Genomic DNA, 24,310 nt, shown 5'->3' with positions numbered 1-24,310 from the left:
ACAACTACCTATCTACGTCACAGCCGCTTTGCATCAACACCAACAGCTGCAGGGACCATTTCACAGGATAGTTTCACCAACTTCCACCGGAGACGGACGGAGTTCACGGACGCACCGCTCCTCCTGTAGGGCGGAGCCGAACCGAGCTTCACCCTCACGGCCGTTCATCTCCCGGTCGCGCCGGCACCGTCCGCCGCCGCTGGCAGGGTCCGCCGCCCCCAGCAGTCCACCACTCAGCCTAAGTTCTGTGCTTGTTACAATTATACCAGATAACTTTTCCACAGTAACTCTGCTATATTTAATCTGCGGTTCAAACCTCTAATGTCATTTTATTCGGTGTAGAATGACTTTATTTTCATGAAATGGGAGCTAACGTGCTAATTAGCTTCTGTTGAGCTCACAGCAGAGTTCAGAGGAAAATGCTCCGATAACCGCAGATTGTTTTATGCGTCTCAATAAAGCTCCGATAAGAAACTATAATATATGTAACTCTGTATTTTACATGTCGGGGTGATGGTGAACATGGACCAGAGGAGATCTAGTCCTCACATTAATGAAGGTTGTTGTTGTTGTACTCCGGTGTAACGTTACAATCACCGACCCTCTCGGTTACATGTACCGGCACCGGTCCGGATAAACGAGCCCGACTACATGTGGAGGAGGCTGCAGGTGGAGGTGGAGGAGGAGGAGGTTGAGGAGAAAGACTGTGAGCAGGTTCAAAGTTTGAATTGACATGTGATATAATGAATTAACATGTGATGTAATGAATTGAGGTGATGTAATGAATTGATATGATGTAATGAATTGATGTGATGTAATGAATTGAGGTGATGTAATGAATTGATGTGATGTAATGAATTGATATGATGTAATGAATTGGTATGATGTAATGAATTGACGTGATGTAATGAATTGAGGTGATGTAATGAATTGAGGTGATGTAATGAATTGATATGATGTAATGAATTGACATGATGTAATGAATTGAGGTGATGTAATGAATTGAGGTGATGCAATGACTTGACATGATGTAATGAATTGATGTGATGTAATGAATTGAGGTGATGTAATGAATTGATGTGATGTAATGAATTGATATGATGTAATGAATTGGTATGATGTAATGAATTGACGTGATGTAATGAATTGAGGTGATGTAATGAATTGAGGTGATGTAATGAATTGATATGATGTAATGAATTGACATGATGTAATGAATTGAGGTGATGTAATGAATTGAGGTGATGTAATGAATTGACATGATATAATGAATTGAGGTGATGTAATGAATTGAGGTGATGTAATGAATTGACATGATGTAATGAATTGAGGTGATGTAATGAATTGAGGTGATGTAATGAATTGAGGTGATGTAATGAATTGAGGTGATGTAATGCATTGAGGTGATGTAATGCATTGAGGTGATGTAATGAATTGATGTGATGTAATGAATTGAGGTGATGTAATGAATTGACATGTGATGTAATGAATTGATGTGATGTAATGAATTGAGGTGATGTAATGAATTGAGGTGATGTAATGAATTGAGGTGATGTAATGAATTGATGTGATGTAATGAATTGAGGTGATGTAATGAATTGAGGTGATGTAATGAATTGACATGTGATGTAATGAATTGAGGTGATGTAATGAATTGAGGTGATGCAATGAATTGACATGATATAATGAATTGAGGTGATGTAATGAATTGATGTGATGTAATGAATTGATGTGATGTAATGAATTGAGGTGATGTAATGAATTGATGTGATGTAATGCATTGATGTGATGTAATGAATTGAGGTGATGTAATGCATTGATGTGATGTAATGAATTGATGTGATGTAATGAATTGATGTGATGTAATGCATTGATGTGATGTAATGAATTGAGGCGATGTAATGCATTGATGTGATGTAATGAATTGAGGTGATGTAATGAACTGATGTGATGTAATGAATTGAGGTGATGTAATGAATTGACATGTGATGTAATGAATTGAGGTGATGTAATGAATTGATGTGATGTAATGAATTGAGGTGATGTAATGAATTGATATGATGTAATGAATTGACATGATGTAATGAATTGAGGTGATGTAATGAATTGAGGTGATGTAATGAATTGATGTGATGTAATGAATTGATGTGATGTAATGCATTGATGTGATGTAATGAATTGAGGCGATGTAATGCATTGATGTGATGTAATGAATTGATGTGATGTAATGAATTGATGTGATGTAATGAATTGAGGTGATGTAATGAATTGACATGTGATGTAATGAAATGAGGTGATGTAATGAATTGACATGATATAATGAATTGAGGTGATGTAATGAATTGAGGTGATGTAATGAATTGATGTGATGTAATGAATTGATGTGATGTAATGAATTGAGGTGATGTAATGAATTGACATGTGATGTAATGAATTGAGGTGATGTAATGAATTGAGGTGATGTAATGAATTGATGTGATGTAATGAATTGAGGTGATGTAATGAATTGATGTGATGTAATGAATTGAGGTGATGTAATGAATTGATATGATGTAATGAATTGATATGATGTAATGAATTGACATGATGTAATGAATTGAGGTGATGTAATGAATTGAGGTGATGTAATGGATTGACATGATATAATGAATTGAGGTGATGTAATGAATTGAGGTGATGTAATGAATTGACATGATGTAATGAATTGACGTGATGTAATGAATTGACGTGATGTAATGAATTGACATGATATAATGAATTGAGGTGATGTAATGAATTGATGTGATGTAATGAATTGAGGTGATGTAATGAATTGAGGTGATGTAATGAATTGATGTGATGTAATGAATTGATGTAATGTAATGCATTGATGTGATGTAATGAATTGAGGCGATGTAATGCATTGATGTGATGTAATGAATTGAGGTGATGTAATGAATTGATGTGATGTAATGAATTGAGGTGATGTAATGAATTGAGGTGATGCAATGAATTGACATGATGTAATGAATTGAGGTGATGTAATGAATTGATGTGATGTAATGAATTGATGTGATGTAATGAATTGAGGTGATGTAATGAATTGATGTGATGTAATGAATTGAGCTGATGTAATGAATTGATGTGATGTAATGAATTGATGTGATGTAATGAATTGAGGTGATGTAATGAATTGACATGTGATGTAATGAATTGAGGTGATGTAATGAATTGACATGATATAATGAATTGAGGTGATGTAATGAATTGATGTGATGTAATGAATTGAGGTGATGTAATGAATTGATGTGATGTAATGAATTGAGGTGATGTAATGAATTGAGGTGATGTAATGAATCGATGTGATGTAATGAAATGAGGTGATGTAATGAATTGACATGATGTAATGAATTGAGGTGATGTAATGAATTGATGTGATGTAATGAATTGATGTGATGTAATGCATTGATGTGATGTAATGAATTGAGGCGATGTAATGAATTGATGTGATGTAATGAATTGAGGTGATGTAATGAATTGAGGTGATGTAATGAATTGATGTGATGTAATGAATTGAGGTGATGTAATGAATCGACATGATATAATGAATTGAGGTGATGTAATGAATTGAGGTGATGTAATGAATTGAGGTGATGTAATGAATTGATGTGATGTAATGTAATGAATGATGTAATGCAGCATTGTTCATGTTGCAGTCGTTACAGAACTAAATCAACTCCTCCTCTCTTATTATCTCCACTATTGTAATGCAGGTCGTTAGAAGTAGTTGGAGACTCACTGTCTGCTGTCTCTGGTGTCCAGTTTGACTCCTGTGTTACAGATCAGGGGGACAAGCTGGATTTGATTACATCTGTATGTTTCACTCATTGGATAAATAAATTCTGATTCTATTGTTTTCATAAAGCAGGCTGCTCCGTCCACCAGAGAGACAGAGGACCAGTGGGACATCATGTATAAAGTCACAGAGAGGTTGGATGTCAGACGGACCGCTTAGTGGGGAAAAGAACTGCAGCCAGAGGACTGTCATACAGGACACTGAACACCTTCCAGTGAGGGGGCGGAGCTTCAGCTCCTTCAGGACACGCCCCCCCAGTCTCAGAGCAGAGAAGACTGAGGATTTTTAAAGCCTAATTTAACAAACTTGTCTGTGTTTTTTTTAATTCAAATTTGGATGGGTAGTTAACAACACATACTTCTGTGGTGTGATGAACTTAAAAACTCATTTTCATTTATACTTTACAGCATCTTTAAGGGGACGTTTCCATTGGTGCAATGTAACTTTGTTTTTGTTGTATTTCTAAATAATACACTCAACTAGATGAAGTTAAAAAAAACCCATTGAATGACAGTGTTTTAAAACAGAATACAAAATTTACACCTGAAGTATATCAGTTTATTTGTCAGCATAAAAACATGTTGTATAATCGTGCTCCAGTTTCAAGGTGAGTTCATGGTTCACATCGGTGCGTCCACAACGATCCGTATTACACCATTTTCATCATCTCTTATGTTGGAGAAGATGTAAGCGCGTGCAGTGGCAGCAAAACAAGATCCAGGAAGTGTTGCACGTAAACACAAACACGCCATGTTGAAGAGTTTATTGTCCTGACGAAGGTCTCCAGCACACCTCTGTCCAACTGAGGAGAAAACCTTCATCCATCGTCTCCTCTCAGGTCAGATCTCGCTGACAGCATACAACGAAACTGTCCACCGTGAAGTGAAATGATGGACTGATTCTGAATGATTCAGTTTCTGTTGGCTTCAGAGGGCAGATGAGTAAAGGTCCGTCTGCTGATGGTCCCACCGGCTCAGATAATACAGCCACGTCGCCCATCAAGCAGTACAAGCAATGATACGGCATCCAGAGCGCCCCCTGGTGTCCACGAGACTTTATCAAGGAATTTCAATCGAGAACATATTCCATCAAAACTGATTTTAAATAAAATAATTCATCTCACACATTAAAGGCAAACACTAAAACCATGAAGCAATATTTAAACATTTTTGTTTCATGCACGTACTTCCTGCTGCGCTACATTCAGTAAAAGGTATCTGACCTCAACATGGGCGCGAGACCGGCTGTGGAATAAAGAGGTGATTAATATAGTATGTATGCAGTTCCTCAGGATGATGCAATCACACCAGTGTGGGGTGTCACTAACACTGTAAAAGGTGTAACACCTGTGCTACGAGCGTTGCTCACCTGTGATCGCTCTCACAGCAGGAAGCACAAACTTCGGTGGTAAAATGATGACTGTTCATGACGTTTTTTTTGTTTCACTGATGCTCTTTTTTACTTTTGTTTTTCTTGCAAGTAAAATAAAGCAGCTGGTGTTCATATCTTCACATGCTTACAGGACAGGAGGGCCGTGTGGCCGGTGGAGCCCGACCACCCAAATCAAAAACAAACCGCTGTGCATGCTGTTTGCTCTGTGCAACACACACACACACACACACACACACACACACACACACACACACACACACACACGCAGCAACCACCGAACGTGTCCTCGCTGCCCAGAGCGTCTGGATGCTGAATCATCCTGGACCTAAATCAAGCATTGTTGTTCACAGGAGTAAACGATGGGATTGTCTGAGTGTCGTGACGCCTAGAACCCATTTCACCACAACCAGCTGGAGTGGATAGGCCTCAACCCATCCTCTGATGTCATCGCCAGAGGCAGCTTCATCTGGACTCAGAGCAACTGAAGAAAAATCTGTTTAACAAACTCTCCACAGGTCTTTGGAGACCCACAGGCAATTCTCACCGAGGAGATGTATTACTGATCGATTTCACTCCTTCACTCCAAGAGTGTGGATGAAATGGGGAGAGGAGATTGATCTTCCACTCGCATCCCGTGGAAAATGTACTTCTTCCTCAGCAGGTGGTGAAGAAATGTGACACTGTTTAACTAAATTCTCCTTTTATGTGACCAGGCACTGCTGGTAGAGAACCATCTGCAGGTCTGTGCACCGCGGAAATATTAGAGAAATGTTCCCGTAGGAGGAAGGTTTAGTGACTTGTTATTGGACTTTCTTAAAAAGTGCTAAGGGTTGTTTTTTTTGTGGTCTTGGTGTTTTTTTTTTTTTTTTTTTACAGATACTACTCATTTGTGAATTATACAAACCATAAAGTCAACATTACAGGCTTATCAAATGCCAGGATTTTATGCATTTCAAAAAGGATGCTACTAAATATTAGTTAAAACAAAATAGACGAAAAACAAATCAATAAAAAACAGCAGTTTTACTGTATTATCAGCCTTTATCTGGGTATGCTGTACAGCAGCCTCCACCTGTGGGTGCCCCCCCTGTGGGTTAGTGACAAATATATTACAAGTTGAAGAGTGACCTGACAAAGATGTTTAGTTTCATTTTTAAGAACTAAAATCTAAAGAATATACTTTAAAACTTCACCAATCAATGTTTTCAAGTTCAAACTTTTTAGCACCCTTCAGCTCATTGTTTTGCTTTTCATGGCCGTCGACTTAAATTCTGATGAATCCACTGCCAGCACATCCAAAAACATAAAGTGTGTATGTTAATATGTAAAAGTGGCTTTTTATCTTGTTTTAAAAAGGATTTTCCAAAAGAATTTGAGACCATGAAGAAGTCAGAGTAAAAAAGTACAAAATAATAAAACCAGTGAGAACAGAACAGAAAAGGGACTCAAATCAAAAGGGATGAAAAATGGAAGAAAATAGGAAATAAAAGAAGATGATAAGCATAAATTATAACTGCTTAGTTTTCAATAAGATGCCACCAAGAAGTAAATCAGTAATTATATTTGTTTTCCTTCTTCTCACCATCAAAAATAAAATAAAAATCAAGCTCAGGGAACGAGAAGACAGAAACAGAAAACAGATGAGAGGAGAAGGAAATAACTGGATAAACATTTAAAGAATATCAGAACAAGACAAATCTCAAGCTTGTTGTTAAAATTATATGTTTAATGTCCAGTTAATTCATTAAAATCATAAAGATTTATTACCCTTCTGTCAAAGTGTCAGTGTTGCAGGGCTTTAAGAATGATGTTGACAAGAAGCTCTGAGCTTCAATAACGGCAAAAAAAAGAAGATGCTGCTGATGCAGCCCAGAACATTAATATTAATATTAATGTTGGATGTTGTAATGTTTATTATTTTTTGGCCTCCTTCTCGTCGGGGGATAATTATTCTTTTAGTTTTGGAAGTGCAGTTCCTGTAACCAGGAAGTAAGAGTGGATTCAGTTTGACAGCTGTTTGCTACAAGCAAGTTGTGTACTTTCTGGCAAACCAACTAAATTATCAATTAGCACTTCCTGTTTGTGATGCACAGACAACTTTCTCTGAAATACTTTGAATCTGAAAAACAGCTAAAATATGTGATGATTCTCAGGCAGTTTCTGTTGGAAGGTTTTTTTTTTAACGGGATTTCTCAGCAGATGTCTGGACATCATCCATATAATGAAAATGTCTTCTGAAAGTGGAGGTCACACTGAATGTAAAGAAGTGTGTTATATTTGTGTGCTCATATTGACTGACTGAGTTATGACTCCTTTAAGGAGTCAGTACGATGTGCCTTATTTACCTCCGTGACCAACTCCAACCACAATAACTGACTTCCTGTTGCTTCACACCGGATCTCTGATCACGTGTCCTCCTTCACCTCACAGTATGAAATCCTCTGTTCTAAACACAACCTCTATCGTCACTCTTTTTTAGGTCCAACATAAAAACAGTAAAATAATTGCTCCTTTCAGAGCGTGTGGTTTAAGTGCTTTGACTTGGCTGGAGAGTAAAAAAATCAATGACCACCTCGGTGACTGAGCCAAACCAAACCGACCGACATATCAATTAATAAAGCAAGAGACAAAGCTGGGAACTGAGACTCCACATGGAGGCTAAAACAAGCCATTTGATAATTGGAGCACAGATGGCTGGTAAGCGAGCTCCAACTCTATCAACCAGAGGACAGTTTTCTTCACCGAGACACAGATTCAGGTCCACTGGAGTTTAATTTGGCAACACGCAGGGAAAATCGAGTTTCCCAACTCGTCTCCAACAAACAGAACTAAGACTCGTCACTGTTAAAGCTCAACAAATCACACACCGGTCCAAAACACACTTTTCTTTTCATTCAATGTGTGACGGATGTCAAAACCGCCGCCCCTATTATATTCTGTACGCGCCACTCACTGGTGGTGAAGCGCAGCCGTCTTATTTTCCGTCCTTGTCGGCGGTCGCGCCTCCAGGAGAGCAGCCCGGGTTCAGACCCGTTCCCAGGATCGGCACCTTCCTGCTGCTGCACCTCCATCCTGCTCCTGTCGGGTGATATCATGTATTCTTCTATGGAGCTCGTAGCTGTCACAGCAGAACGAGGGGTAGAAAAAACATGCAGACCTATACGAGCTGCATGACGGCAACATAGGAGCAGAGACGGAGACGTGAAGTGACATTCAGAGAAGTCATAACTTTACTGCAAATTCACTAGATTCATTTAGAAATATAGTCCAACTAAACAAGCACTGCTGTTTTCACCTTCGGGTGGCAACCTGCAATGACATCACCCATTGGATGGTGAACTGTTGTTTTAAGTTTGGTGATCACCGTTTGGTTTTTGGATCATATTTGGACGAGTCGGGGAGGAACGAGCGCTGAATCTGACTCGACTTGTAACCCGAGGAAACTGAGCCCACCGACTTGTAAACTCGACGGGACCCCCGGCCGGTCGACCAAACCAAAGCTCTCTTTGAGGCCTAACATAGAACGGATAGATTCAGATTCAACTCATAATATTCCTCTTTGTATTTGTACGGATCTTTTATTAATTATCCTCCCTTTGATTTGCTGTGTTTTCTCGCCGTGCTGAGCAGATTGTGGCGCACCTGTTCTATAAATACACTCGCCTTCACTTGACTTGAAAGACAGACTGTGCAAATGAACAGAGTGGAGCTGATGTCTGCAGACCCTCGATCAATTGTACCTGGGGCCTCTAGTTGCCATGGAAACTCCATCCTCATTATAAGGGATTGGCAAAGGTTACAGCAGAGAATATCTAAAGAACCGGGGATAGAACAACAGAACCAATGAGAAACAAGCAACATGTGTGTTGGAGATGAAGCAGCCAAACTTAAACCCAAACTTAAAGAGTCAAGTTTCAACTTTTTTTGTGCTCGTCGCTCTAAAATGGCACCATTTGCTTTAATGATGTGTTGCATGACAATGATGTTTTTATGTGGAGGTACCAGGTGACCTCCAGTCAACACTGCACATATTCAACATATTCTCTGTATATGTGATAATTCATTCGATAACTTCCTCAACACAGTTCTCATTTCCCTCGTAGTCTGAAATGAATAAACGATATTCCTGCTGAAAAAAAATCCAACAAAACACTCTTCAAATATTCTACACAACCTGTACAAATTACACGCGCACAATGTATTTCCATCCTGTCAAAACATAAAGCAAATTATGCTAATTTTGAGGCGACAGCGCATTCACATTCAAATCAATCTGCGCTGTGACTGCGACACCAAACAATGATAATGTAACCTTGACAAAGAAAGAGGCAGATTTGAGGTTCGCTGTGATGGATTATACAACTACAGCAAGAATGCTAAGTGATTTTCATACCATAATAAAGCAGCTATTGTTCAGCTTTTATTTATAAAATGCTAAAATTTGTTCAATGCACGGAGCTCAGAAGCCGAGCTGCATGTTCACACTGTAAATACAAGCAGGTATAAAGACCTGTCTCTCTGTAGAAAGTCGATCGTTATTCAGGAAGTATTTTCTTCTCAGTTCTTATTCATTTCTCTTCAACACAAAATCCCGCTGAACGGCCCATAACAGTGCATTCAAACCGCGGCCGACACCATCAGCATGTCCTTTCATCTCCTGCAGAGGAGGCTGAGTGAGCTGTCGGCACGCCGCTCCACAAAGCCAAACCTGTCCGGCTGAGAATCTGTATGAATATAATTTGTCAGCCTTTAAGGAGAGCTGAGCGCTGAGCAGCTCTCCACCAACAGAGCCGCCCAAGCAGAACCACATTTATTCAGTCTGCGGTTACAAATGGCACTCATAAGAAAAACATTCCTTCAGCCTTCCACAAGACTTACCTTGTAATCACTGAGGTGCACAGAGCTGGAAATCATTTATGGATTTCTTAAAAGTGCAAGTGTGAGGTGTGAAGGCGCAGAGAGTAAAACACCGGCTGCCAGGAGAGAAAACCGGCTGCTGCTCCATTAATCTGGACTCAGATTGGCTGAACTTAACGGATACGAGCAGAGTAAAGAAGAAGAACCCAGCGAACGGGATGAGGGTCAACGAGCTTGTTTCCGTTGGCAATTAACCGGAGATTTCACAGCTTCCTTTTTGAATCTGGACCGTGATATTATCGTTTATTTGTTGTGCTGCAAAGTGCAAAAAAGAAAGCCGGGAAACACAAAAACTAATTCCTCATTCTTCTGGATTCTTCTGGATTCTGGAGCTTTTTCCTTTCTCTGTGTTTTAACTTCCTAGTTTGTGCTGCGTTTACAGCTGACAAGACTTCATGAGCCGAAACGACCTGGTCTGCAGCTGCGTGGCTTCGTACAACACAGTAGGCACAATTAACTGGAGTTGACTGCACTTCTCAGTCAAGTATGAACCTTCAGACAGAAACCAAACCAAACACAACTAAAAGTGAGCTCGGAGACGCAGACGGAAACAGCAGCTCACCGTACGAACAGCTGACCGAAACAGTCTCAGCTGATTCCCTGAACATCATCAAGCTCTTTATGCAAAGGGTTTATCACAGAGCACTCAAGTAAAGGCGGTCTAAGTTGTGTAAATTGTGTGACGCTGTGTGTGCAGACTCGTGAGCGAACATGATGTCTGAATGTGAGCAGCCATTTCTGTGGGCATGTTTTGGATTATTTGACATGCTGCAATCAGACAGAATTAAACAGGAGATAGATAATGGTACATTTAATTTAGAAAATGGTGATTGAGAGAGAGAGAGAGTGTGTGTGTGTGTGTGTGTGTGTGTGTGTGTGAGTCCCTCTGTGATTGTTGTAGATGGGTAGCAGGGGGGTCATTATACTGTGGAAAACATCTGCGTCGCTGCTCTTTTCTTTTCTTTTTTGTACTTAATGTCCAATTATAATAAACAGTGGAGACACACATGCGCACACACACTCTCACACAACACGATGCTGTTTGTTGTGTCTCTAATTAAAGTTGCTGAGAGACGACAGCTATGGAGGAACTTCATAATGTGGTCTTGGCACTTCCCCTTCATTTCCCTCAGTCAGATCAGCATCTAAACACTTCTGCTGTGTTTGCTCTGAGGATTTAACAGACCTTTAATGGGAACCCAAGACACTGAAATCTATCGTGTCTACTCGCTAATTTGCAAATGTCCTGATATCTATCCAGATTCAAAGAATGCCAAGAAAAGATGCCACTTACTGTAGCAGCCTTTTAATCTGTTGCACAACCTGCACTTGATTTTCTGGTCCGAGGAAGCAACGCTCAGTCAGAGGATGGGAAAGCACTTCATCTCTTTTTGTGTCTGTGTGGCACTCATGGAAACACAATTCCTTCTTTCAGTTTCAGGATTTCAGTCCCGGTTCATCAGAGCTTTGTATTACGCAGCGGGATTATCCATTTAGCTGCAGGTTTAACTCTGAGTTTTCACCTCTTACCAGGATACATCGCCACTGTAACTTATGCTGCAACACTAACCTGCTCATCAGTCCCTACAGGAAATCGCAATAATTAACACAAATTCAAGAAAACTCCGCAATATTTGCAAGAGCTTGCAATTTTTGTAAATTCACGCGATTTTTACGCAAAAAATTACGCCAGCAGAAGCTGTGCTGGAAGTATTAACGGTATTAAGTAAATCTTTTCAAACAAAACTCACTTTATTAACACAAATAACTTTCCAACCAGAAAGTCTCTGCTCCTGTTTTCATCACCAAATAAAACTCTGTTCACCGGAAGAAACCGGAACAAGCGGAAAAAAACGGAAGTGACGGGGTTTGTGGAAAATGTGTTCTTCACATTAAAATGATGTGATTAAATGTTTGTGATCAAAGGAAGTGATTCCATATTACTGGATGTTAAATGAGTTTTCTCCACACGTCCAGTTGTCAGAGACGTCTCTCTGTTTGTTTCATCCAGCAGGTCTATGTGTTGAATGAACATGAATTAAACAGCATCTAAAGCTCTTATTTTGACAGCTGATGTAGTCCTTGTTTCTATATTCCAGTCACAGACGCTCTGTTCTGGAAACACACGCAGCTTTTAGGACCTTTTAGGAGCTTTTATGAGCTTTTTATCTCCACGGTTCTCTAAGTTCAATAAAAAAAGATTAGAACAAATATATTTCTGTGTTGTGCAGCAGGATTATTATCACAGGAAATGATTACAGATTTATTACTTTATCAGGTAGTGCTTTAAAATAAATCACATTTTTCTTTCTCACTTGCACTTTTTTCCCACAATTTGACGCAAAAAACTCACTTAAAACTGCAAATTACATCACAATTTTGGAGAAAATCTGCCGTAAATCAAACAAGTTTTGATCGCAGCAACTCTGTGAAATCCTGGAGGGACAATTGCTCAGAAGTACCGCCTGCTGACCAATCAGTTCTCCTGGAAAAGTATCATCAGCAATCGTAGAGGATCCCGTGGAGCCCAGCGTCGTGATGGAGAGGCTCTCGGAGGGGAAAGTGTTCAGAGAAAGACAAACCGCCTTGGTCTTCCCCGGAGACCTTTTCATGAGCTATAGTTTGCATTTCGTTGTTTTTAAACTGACGTCTTCCTACAACAGCCTGATTGAAGCACTGAAGCCTTGTAAATGTTGTACTTACAAGATGCAACAGCAAGTGAACTTCATATTATAGTTTTCTCTCATTTGTAAAATATGTCGCTGTGGTGCCAGAACACTTCTCCATGTTTGTTGTTGGTCCGATGCTGTAAAAACCTCTTTTATGTCAATATGTTCGTTGCTGGACTGGAAAACACTTGGACGACATATTAACCAGCTTTGTGTGGCCGTATCGTGCGATCTCGTTTGTTAGGTTTAGTTAAACCACATAACAGAAAGAAATCCTGGGTTTGTTGAAACTGCTTCACCGTACAGTTTCTAGTGACACTTGTGTTGTGCTTCATTGTCGGGGAGCCAGCGGGTTGGGGAATAATTAAAAAAAATGAAAATAAAAGTCATACTATAGCATGTCGTCTGAAATATGAAAAAAAAGTAGCTGGTTGTTGTTGGACTTGGGCTCCTGCTGGTACAAAGCCAATATGTGTCAGCCCCCAGTCCTGCATGTTCTTTAATGAGGCAACAGGAGAAGATGTCAGGCTTCAAGATATTTATTTAACAGCAGCAGAATAATCAGTTTACAGAGCTCTGGGTCCAGACGATGTTTCCCTGACCACAACAGAGTATGTGTCAGTTCATGAAGTCTGACCTCCTGACTCTCCCTGACCGTCTTCTTATAGTCCAGACACCAAAAAGTCATGTGTCCGTTGTTGGTTGGTGGAGGTGGTGGTTGTCTTCCTTCACACCCTGGAGTCCTCCAGACAGCTGTCTGTTCCTGTTTATGCCTCAAAGAGCAACAGTATGTGACCCCACAGGTTACCGACCCCCTCCTGTGACCTTTTGGTTTGGGACAGTACTTTCACCTTCATTCACAAACACAGCCTTTCGTCTACACCTTCATTCACAAACACAGCCTTTCGTCTACACCTTAGGATTAATAGTTGATAATACGACCTATATATAATTAATATGATATGGCATACATATATGTTGTATTATTGTAAACATAACCTAGCACAGAATCGCACATTGTCCAAAATGTGATAAAAATGTCATACTTTGTATGACTTTTTTTTATCACATTTTGGACGACAATAAAGAAGTATGAATTTTTTGTGCTATTACTGATGACATGCTGTAAGTCATGTGATGGAAGCCAGCATTGTGGTGCAGCTGTCAGCATTGTCGTCTCACGGTCTAGAAGTCCTGGGTTTGAGTCCCACCTGGAAAATTTTATGTGGAATTTGCGCGTTCCTGCAAAACTAATAATCTAAAAGTAAAGTTTGTCATCCATAATAATAATGACTAACTTATGCATGCAGTCCAAAATGTAAAACATTACATTCAAGCAAGAACATGCAATCTTCCACACTAAGTTCCAGACCCCCTATCGAACCCAAAACCTCCTGATTGTGAGCTGACAACGCCGGCTTGGAACTTCACCATTTTGCTGCCTTTATTTCCTGCTTGTCTGACTTATATAATTTTTAAACATGTTCTGGAAGAGTGATCAGCGGTGCAGTGGTTGGTGTTGTTGGCTCCCAGTCAGAAGGTTCCAGGTTCGAGACTCACCCTCTAAAGGGTGACATCAACATTTCACACCTTTGGTTGTCAGGCCTTAATTAATCATGGTTAAAAAACAGTGATAATACATTTCTGAAGAACTTTTTACTGAGTTTTGCCAGTTGTGTGCTTTTAAAGTGAAACAGCAGAACTAAAAGGTTCTTTGCAGTAACAGTATAATACACTGATTGAGTGTAAATGGAGTGAAGCTGATTTAACAAGAAACAAATACACGTGCATGTATTGATTTCCTGAGAATCCCTCATCAGCTGGGAAACAGCGTCGCTACCAACAAAAACTACAGACAGACACTGAATGGCTGCTGCAGGAAAACAGACCACACAGAGCAGCAAGAATCGGCTGGATTTCATCAAAATCTTCACATATTCCTGACAAGTTACTGTATTTCTTCAGGTTATTTAACTTCTAACTGATTTATGCTAAAAGTCTTTGAGAGGAGGCTGAGATAAATGTTTGGCTGTAGAAGATTTATGAAATTCAAACTGTAAAGCAAAGCAACCACAGACTGGACTCAGGCTAAAAGTTCACGTCTTTACTCAAAGTTTTCACAGAGAACGAAGCAGAGCAGAAGTAGATCACAGCGACGAGGCAGAGGCCGTTTTCAAGAAGACAGGTGCTGATCAAAAACCAGGTAGTCAGGAAGACAGAACTAAAGGGAGCCGAAGGAAGTCTGAGTCGAAGCTCAGACGAGGATCAGAAACCAGGAAGACTTTGAACCAACGAGGAGAAGAACAAGGAACTGGAGCAGACTGACAGACTGAATACCTCAGAGGGAGGACGACAGGGAGACGCAATCAGGGCGGAGCTAAATAATCAAACACGAGACACCTGAAAGAGAAGAGGGAGATGAAACAGGAAGTAAAGTTTACTGAAAATGAATAAAATAGAAAACATGACTTTAGTGAGATGTGGCTGGAACACAAACTGCAGTTAATGTAATGATTATTATTTAGTTTGGAGGTCTGTTGACATCGAGAGCTCTTATTGTGACTTTCTACTGCAGTCACAGACTTCTGGAAAGATGCATCGTCAAGAGTTTTAAGTTTGAGAGCTGTGGTTCAATAGAAGATTCAACTTCAATACCTCTGTGCTGTGCAGCATGATTATTGTCTCAGGAACTGATCACATATCAGCTGGTGGTAAAAAAAAAAAAAAATTACAATTCATTCTAATTCCCACAATTTAACAGCAAAAAACTCACTTAAGACTTTGCAGATTACGTCGTAATTTATGAGAAAATCCACCACAAAATGAAACATTTCAGAACACAACAACAACAAAACAACTCGGCCAGATCCTGCTGATGATGAACTGGAGACATGGTCACATGTATCAGAGCAGCTACAGACCACTGAGGGAAAACAAGGACTCATGAGTCATCCATCCATCATCCATCCATCCAGCCATCCATCATCCATCCATCCAGCCATCCATCCATCCATCATCCATCCATCCATCCAGCCATCCATCCAGCCATCATCCATCCATCCATCCATCCATCATCCATCCATCCAGCCATCCATCATCCATCCATCCAGCCATCCATCCATCCATCATCCATCCATCCATCCAGCCATCCATCCAGCCATCATCCATCCATCCATCCATCCATCCATCCATCATCCATCCATCCATCCATCATCCATCCATCATCCATCATCCATCCATCCATCCATCCATCCATCCATCCATCCATCCATCCATCCATCCATCCATCCATCCATCCATCTATCATCCATCTATCATCCATCCATCATCCATCCATCCATCCATCCATCCATCCATCCATCCATCCATCCATCCATCCATCCATCATCCATCCATCCATCATCCATCATCCATCCATCCATCCACCCATCCATCCATCCATCATCCATCCATCCATCTATCATCCATCCATCATCCATCCATCCATCCATCCATCCATCATCCATCATCCATCATCCATCCATCCATCCATCCATCCATCCATCCATCCATCCATCCATCCATCCATCCATCCATCCATCCATCCATCCGAGCTGCCCTCCTCCTATCTTTCCTCCTCATATATATGACCTTTATTTAACCAGGTAAAATCAATTGAGAACCAATTCTCATTTACAATGATGACCTGTCAGCACAGTCCACACAGTGACACAAACAGCACAGATACAAAACAGTATAACAAACACGAGGAAAAGGCTAAAACATATATTGAGTCTGGTTTTCTCTCCGTCCATCTCGCTCTCCTTCACCTCTCTTGGAGCATTTTTCTGGTTTCTCCCAAAAATCCAATTAGTTGGCGTTGACTCTTCTCTGGAGAGGGAGGGAGGGAGGGAGGTAGGGAGAGAAAGAGGGAGGGAGAGAGGGAGGGAGAGAAAGAGGGAGAGAGAGAGGGAGGGAGAGAGGGAGGGAGAGAAAGAGGGAGGGAGAGAGGGAGGGAGAGAGGGAGGGAGAGAGGGAGGGAGAGAAAGAGGGAGAGAGAGAGGGAGGGAGGGAGAGAAAGAGGGAGAGAGAGAGGGAGGGAGAGAAAGAGGGAGAGAGAGAAAGAGGGAGGGAGAGAGGGAGGGAGAGAAAGAGGGAGGGAGAGAGGGAGGTAGGGAGAGAAAGAGGGAGGGAGAGAGGGAGGGAGAGAAAGAGGGAGAGAGAGAGGGAGGGAGGGAGGGAGGGAGAGAAAGAGGGAGGGAGAGAGGGAGGGAGAGAAAGAGGGAGAGAGAGAAAGAGGGAGGGAGAGAGGGAGGGAGAGAAAGAGGGAGAGAGAGAGGGAGGGAGGGAGAGAAAGAGGGAGGGAGAGAGGGAGGGAGGGAGAGAGGGAGAGAGAGAGGGAGGGAGAGAGGGAGGGAGAGAAAGAGGGAGGGAGAGAGGGAGGGAGGGAGGAAGGGAGAGAAAGAGGGAGGGAGAGAGAGGGAGGGAGGGAGGAAGGGAGAGAGGGAGGGAGAGAGAGGGAGGGAGAGAAAGAGGGAGAGAGAGAGGGAGGGAGGGAGAGAAAGAGGGAGGGAGAGAGGGAGGGAGGGAGAGAGGGAGAGAGAGAGGGAGGGAGAGAGGGAGGGAGGGAGGAAGGGAGAGAAAGAGGGAGGGAGAGAGAGGGAGGGAGGGAGGGAGGAAGGGAGAGAGGGAGGGAGAGAGAGGGAGGGAGAGAGGGAGGTAGTTTGGCCAGAGAACAGAGGAAGGGAAAGAAGGAGGAGGAAGAGGAGGAGGAGGAGGAAGAGGAGGAGGAGGAGGAGGAGGAGGAGGAGGAGGAGAGGTTGGAGGCAGAATCCCTCCCTGTTTTTATTCCTCTCTCCTTAGTCAGTAACGGTCGTCTGGTTTCAGATATGATTCTCTGCAGTGAGACGGTTAAAACAATCACAATTAATATTCCTTCACAGTAAAATTCCACTAAAATCCACGTCTTTGAAAAAAATAATGGCCATAGAAACTAAATATAAAAAAACAAAAGACATATCAGTACTTCATGAATAATTCCTTTAGCATTATTTCTATTGACTATACTATTTTTCGTGCTCATATACATTTTACACTCTACAATATGTCGGTGGAATTTAGCTGGGTTAAGACGGGAATTTGCAATCTGTCCTGAATTAAAAAAAAAAATACTTAAACCCCTTGTGTTTGTTTTATGTATTTCATCTGTTCTTATGCATTTTATTTCTAATCAACATTTTTAAATAATTCTTTAAATATGAATGACTGCATGTAACTCGCGTGCTGTAAAGCACTTTGAGCTGTATTTCTTGTATGAAAGGTGCTATACAATAAAGTTTATTATTATAATGATTAAATATCACATTTTTACTGAATTGCATTTTAACGTGCATGACCTGTTAAACTGTCAGTCTCTTCTCATAACACAATAAAATTCTTTGTTTTTTGGTAAAATCACCGAAGCACAAAAGCAAATTAAGCAAAATCTTTTCTGTATTAATAACTGCTGTGATTCACATAATGTGACAGCAGGAATTAACAGAACACTTGTTTTCACTGGGTTTCTACAGGCTGCAGTACATCATGTGATTCTATGTACCTTTTTCAACTATTATTACTAAAGTTTCTCACTGCCTACATGACTACTAGTAGGTGTTTCGTGTTTACTGGTTTGGCTATAATCACAATTCTTTGAGGTTTGTCAGAGCATTTCCTTTATTTTCTGTTCATATAAAATGTAAAGACGTTTCATAAACTGGATATATAAAGAAATACAAGTAGTATTTAGCGTAATGTAAAAGTCCTAAACAGGACAACTACATTGTGCAGATGTGATTTGACTTTGTGGGAACCATCAGTGTTTCAGGTTCATTTATTTCTGCCAATGTATTGAAGTGAAGTCAAATTAAAAACAAAAAAATAAGCATAAAACACGAGCTAGTTTCACAAGGCGTCGGCCAACGTGAATGATTGAGTGGTGATGGGTTCACACAGATACATCCACAAAGCAAATCAGCTTTAGGTGGAGATGACAGGACGCTGTCAGCGCTGCAAATGTGAACAGACAGTAACCGGGATGAGAGCACCGTCTCAGTTCACCAGTGATCATCAGTTCAAACGCATTCATCAACAATACGGTTCTGATTCAGGATCGCTCTGATTTGTTTACGCCTTCGATGCTCAGCAGTCATTACTGCCCTGTTTCATTCCAAAGATTAAGTGTCAGTCAACGCTTTCCATATATTCATGATTTTTGATTGTTTATGCTCGTTTCTCCAGCAGCGGTATCGAACCGCGGACGCTCAATATTTCAGAGCTTCGCTCCAACCTGACAGACGAGCTGCGGTTTCTCCTTTAAATGAAATGACCATGAGATCAGACCTCCTCCTCGTCCAACAGCAGACCGTCTTTGTCACCGCGTGTACGCCGCTTTTACACAATAAAATACCTCATTACACTTTAAATGGGAACACAACGCCAGGTGTTGTACATGTCATAATCCTGTCATTACATGTTTTATGTCATATTTTATCATTTGATTTTTTTCACAGCATGTATCTAAATTTGTGAACATAACACTTTTTCTAAATCAAATCTATAAAGAGAGTAAATAAGAGCTGTATTGAACTATGCGCGATCTGAAAATAGTGTTTCTCCACAACTTCCTGCACATTTGTTGTGTTTAATACACTGCAGCGTTAAAGTTGTCACACACATTAAGTTTCCCATCTTCTTTCATCTGCTACTGCTGCAGCCCAATTTCCCAAGAAATATCTAATCAGATCACAAACACCAGTGTACCTCTTGTCCATTCATTTTCCTCTTTAAACAAATATGTGAAGACTTTTTTCTCCTGTCATGAAAAAAAACATACAAAGTTGGATTTAGTGTTTTCCCAGCCCAGTTATTGGAGGCAAATTGTTAGGCGTCGTGCTATAAAATATTAAAACAGTTATTTTTAATCAGCACTGAACAGACTTCGAACAACCTGATCAGAGTCGAAAACAGACAGCCAGCTAATTAGGTAGCTGATAACCAGCTATCTGGCAAACTGTGTGTTTCCCACAGGCGATGACGACAGGCGAGGCGAGTTAATTGCAGAATTTCCTCAAGTTTAGAAAATAACGTTGCAAAGCACTCAGGCAGTGTTCATATCAGCTGGAAAACTCCTTCAGCTACAGACAGAAAAGTCTGCAGAGGCAGCAGGGATGTTCCTCCACTGCTGGAGCTTCTCAGTAAATTCGGCTTCTGCTCTCAAAGTGCATTATGGGTATGTAAACTAATCCGGTCAGAATGTCTCTGCTTTTGCTGACTGCATCGTGGAGGTCTGACAACGCAGGAGAAAGAATGATGTCATCGATTACACTCAGATTGTTCTGTATGAAGTGATCTGCACAAGAGTGATGTGGAAATATTATAATCTCATAACTCCTGCTGCTGCATTTTAACATGCAGGGAAAGTTTCATGACCCTTGACACACCCATTACATTAAGGATGCGTTTCCACGACAACGTGTCTGATCTGATCTTGATGTTGTATTGTGCATTAATAAACTTTATCTTGAATTCATTGGTCTAATGAAAACCATGTGTGTATGGATTATCGGTATCAATCCAGTACTATGTATTGCATAATTTCAGTGTATGCAAACGTACAGATGTGGAAGCTGTGCAAATTAATTCCCTCCAAGGACGAAGTACGTTAAAATATTTCATATAACTACATATCCTGTTTACTACTTTTTCATCCAGTTCTGATTGAATACCTGAGTAAATGTTGAACGTTTCCACGTGCAAACCTCCTGTTATAGAGTTTATAGAAACATCTGCAAGTCAGCACAAAAACAGAATGAGTTTATGAAGTGTTGATGTATGTAGCTGCAGGTAACACTATTCTTTTTTTTTAGCCTGTATTTGTTTACATTTTGTTAAACTGGTGTCATTAAAACCAAATATACAATTCGTTCCTCTTTGTAATGTACCGACGCATCTCCAGAAAAATACCTGGATTCATTTGTGTACTTTAAATCATGATGATTTCCAAGCCATTTAAAAAAAAAATTTTAATAAACATTTACTGGAAGATGTTGTTGGGTTTCCAATTTCCCTGAGTGCTGATCTGAATCCTCCTAAACACCTGTTGGATGAGATAAACATGCAGTCTGGAGAAGGCAGCCTTCAAACCTGAGACAGGAAGAGACGAGCCACATACCTGCCGACAGGTGCACACGTCTCACTGAGCTACACAAGTCCAAAAGTTGTCCAACAAAACATCAGCTTTCCAGGGTCAGATCATTGTTGTCCATCATTTTCATTTGTTTCATTATTTCCAAAATATTCTGATCAATCAAAACTCTGAAATTCAATTTGGATTAAATACGGAATATACAGCGATGGATAGCAATTACTTGTCCGTTTCAAGTTATTAAAAAAACAAAAGTATTGTGTTTGATCTCATTAATGTTCTGCTTCATGCATTTGTACTGAAATGATTCTAAGATAAAGAAAAAAAAGTGCGTCCTGTATCAGTTGAATATGTAATTTCTATCCCGCCCAAATGGGGATTAATTTATTCTTTTAAAATTGATAAAAAAATATTCTACCTTTAAAACTGTGTTAATGATTAAAACTCCTGTTAGATTGGCTGAAAAATTCATTACCACAAATATGAAAACAGTTTCTTGGCTTAAAAACAGTTTTCAAAATAGAATAAATAGATTATTAATATTTCCATCTGTTGATTAATTTTCTGATGAAGAATTAATTGGTTAAACAGCCTCAAATGGTTTGTGGAGATGTTTGTGTGATTTGAAGTCCAAAATCAAAAAGTGTTCAGTTAGTTAGTAATGCAGAATAAAGAAGAGCAGCACAACTTCAATCAATGCATCAATCAATATACCAATAGAATGATGTTTCAGTCATGGATCCACTCATTTGATCGAACCAAGGAAAACCTTCACCAGTAGGATATAAAATGTTGCATAACAATAAAAAAGGAGATGTTTCTGTTTGTTGCCTCCAGCTGCTGAAACACGACCATCTGAACAGCTGTAGAGAGTCAAGCCCTTCCACTGGGAACTAGTTAATACTTGTTTCAGCAGGGTGAATTAAATTTGATTCCTATCTCATTGGACAGACAGCTAGCTGGCAGAAAGAGTGAGAGATAACAGGGGAAGAAGAAAGACAGACGGCGGCAGAGAGACTTTGAAGTGTTGGAGGATTTTTAAAAGACACACAGACAGATAGAAATAGACAGACGGTTTACCGGCCGGCCAGCCGGAGCCGAGAGGGAAGATCCTGCTGGAGATCTGCAAGGAGAGGGAATGAAGAGAGAAGTGAGGGGAACGACGGTCGGCATAAAACATGAGCAGAGGGATGAAAGGGTGAGTCGAGTGGGGGGAGGGGGGTGCTTGAAAGATGATGATGATGAAAAGAGATGCAGAGAGACAGACTGGTGATTATCCAGAGGAACACATGGGGACCTGCTGTGTGTGGAAGCCGACTTACACAAACACACACCAGTAGGCCGCCGACACCTTTTCTAACCGAGGACAAAACGGTGTCCCTGGAAACGCTTGAGGAGGATTGAAGCAGTGAACCTGGAGGGCTATTTGAAGTGACATTCACGTTTCCGAGCGGCTGGACGTCTGTCGTCAGATCGTGAAACCACGGAGCTCTGCCGGGACGTCCTGAGGGCAAATGACCCAAACTGTGCCGCCATGGCAACATGGTTCACCGCCATGGCAACATGGTTCGGTGAGCCTGCTATGTCGTGCTCCTCACCGCTCCGGCTCCCTGAGACTTCTCTCTGTTCCCCAGAAACTTTGATGTTCGCTCTCTGCTCAAGTTTCAGGTGTGAAAACGCTTTCAGAACCACCGGGTCCACTGCTCAGCAAAAGCATGTGGAACGATCAGGACCTAGTAATGACCAAGGGACGAAGTTTTTACCAGTTACTTATCAGGGTTATACCTTCGTCCTGCTTCGTGGACATCACGTTGTCCTGCTCAGTGCGCCAGCAGCAGTCTGGGAACTTATTGATGGACTTTTGTAGATCGGAGCGGCTTGGAGCCAGAACAGACCATATTGACACAAAATGGGAGGAGCCAGCGGTGGATCTGACTGATCTGATTGGAAACCCGACGACTCTATGTCCCACTGTAACCTGACTGCACCACAGGCCTGTCAATCAAACAGACACGCCCCCAAAAACAGGTCTTCTTGAATCTTCTTTTCTAATGAATGAGGGATTATTTTCAGATGGACCTCCAGAAAACTAATAAGAAGGAGTGACTTTAGCTAACAACACCGAGATAACTGATGGACACATTTTATTCACTTTGGATTTGATGAGAGAAGTTGAATGGGAGTCTATGGAGCCGGAGGCTTTTTGGAGCCGACCTCTAGTGGCACTCGCTGGTATTGCAGCTGAAGACACTTCTGGATCGGAACCATTTTACAGACCTGAAGCTACGAACACTTTTATATCCAGTCTGTGGGAGGTTAAAGGACTTCAGTAATTCATGTAAAAGGCTCCGATAGGAAATTACATCTGGCCCAGTTGTAGCCCACATCTGGCACATTCATCTGGCTCGTACACCGCATGGAATAACGGCCGTGACTCAACCTGCCAGAAGACAGCCACAACAGGGCCAGATGTGGGCCACATCTCACACATGACAGGGCCCACAACCTGTGCCAGATGTCTCAGACAGTGACCAACATCTGTGCCAGATGTGGCCCACATCTACCTTTCCTTACTGCAAAATCATACCTGTAATAAAGTGAATAGTAGTCTCAAAAGCTTTGTTAAAATATAAAAAATAAACTCAACAGCAGTCACAGATCTCTATTTAAAACATGAATTAAGTCAAGATAAATGTAGAATTTAATAAAATATTACCTCCTTTTATTCAAACTGAAGTAAGACACTCTTTAAATTTTTATTTTTTGTAGAAGAAAGGACAGATTTTCTTGAAGGAAAACCATGAACTCAGTGAATATAAAGTGTTACAACATCAACACATCGAACATTTAAACCGTAGAAAACAATCCAAATGTTTCATCTAGCCGTTCCACAGTTTTGTCAAACAATGCTTTGATGCAGTGGCAGTCGGGCTGTTTTTAAATATTTTATTGAATATTGTTAATATTTTAACTATTCTATAAATAGCATAGCTTATACAACATCTCAGCACAATATACTGTAACTCTACTGTTGCTTCGGGGGCTGCAGCGTGCGTTCAACCAGGGTTTCTGCATCATTTAGAGTTTTTAAAGATGATGTCTGGCCGTTTGTCTGAAAGTTTAAATGGAACTGGAAGTGGACTGGATTATGATCATATGCACACTAATGAATCCACCGAGGAACGTCTCCAAAAAAATAAAATAAATGGAGGTTTGAGAAGTTGGCCGAGTCTAAACCCAGATTTGAATCCCTTTGAAATGTCGAGGGAGGCTTTGAAAGCAGCGGTACATCCAAGAAAACCCTCAAACACCTTACAAGTGAAGGAATTCAAC

This window comes from Embiotoca jacksoni, unplaced genomic scaffold, assembly GCF_022577435.1.
Source record: "Embiotoca jacksoni isolate LCO1_2020_lvr unplaced genomic scaffold, fEmbJac1.0.p SCAF_5, whole genome shotgun sequence".
Lineage (NCBI taxonomy): Eukaryota > Metazoa > Chordata > Actinopteri > Embiotocidae > Embiotoca > Embiotoca jacksoni.
The sequence above is the reverse complement of the archived record's forward strand: the minus strand, read 5'-3'. Positions refer to the sequence as shown.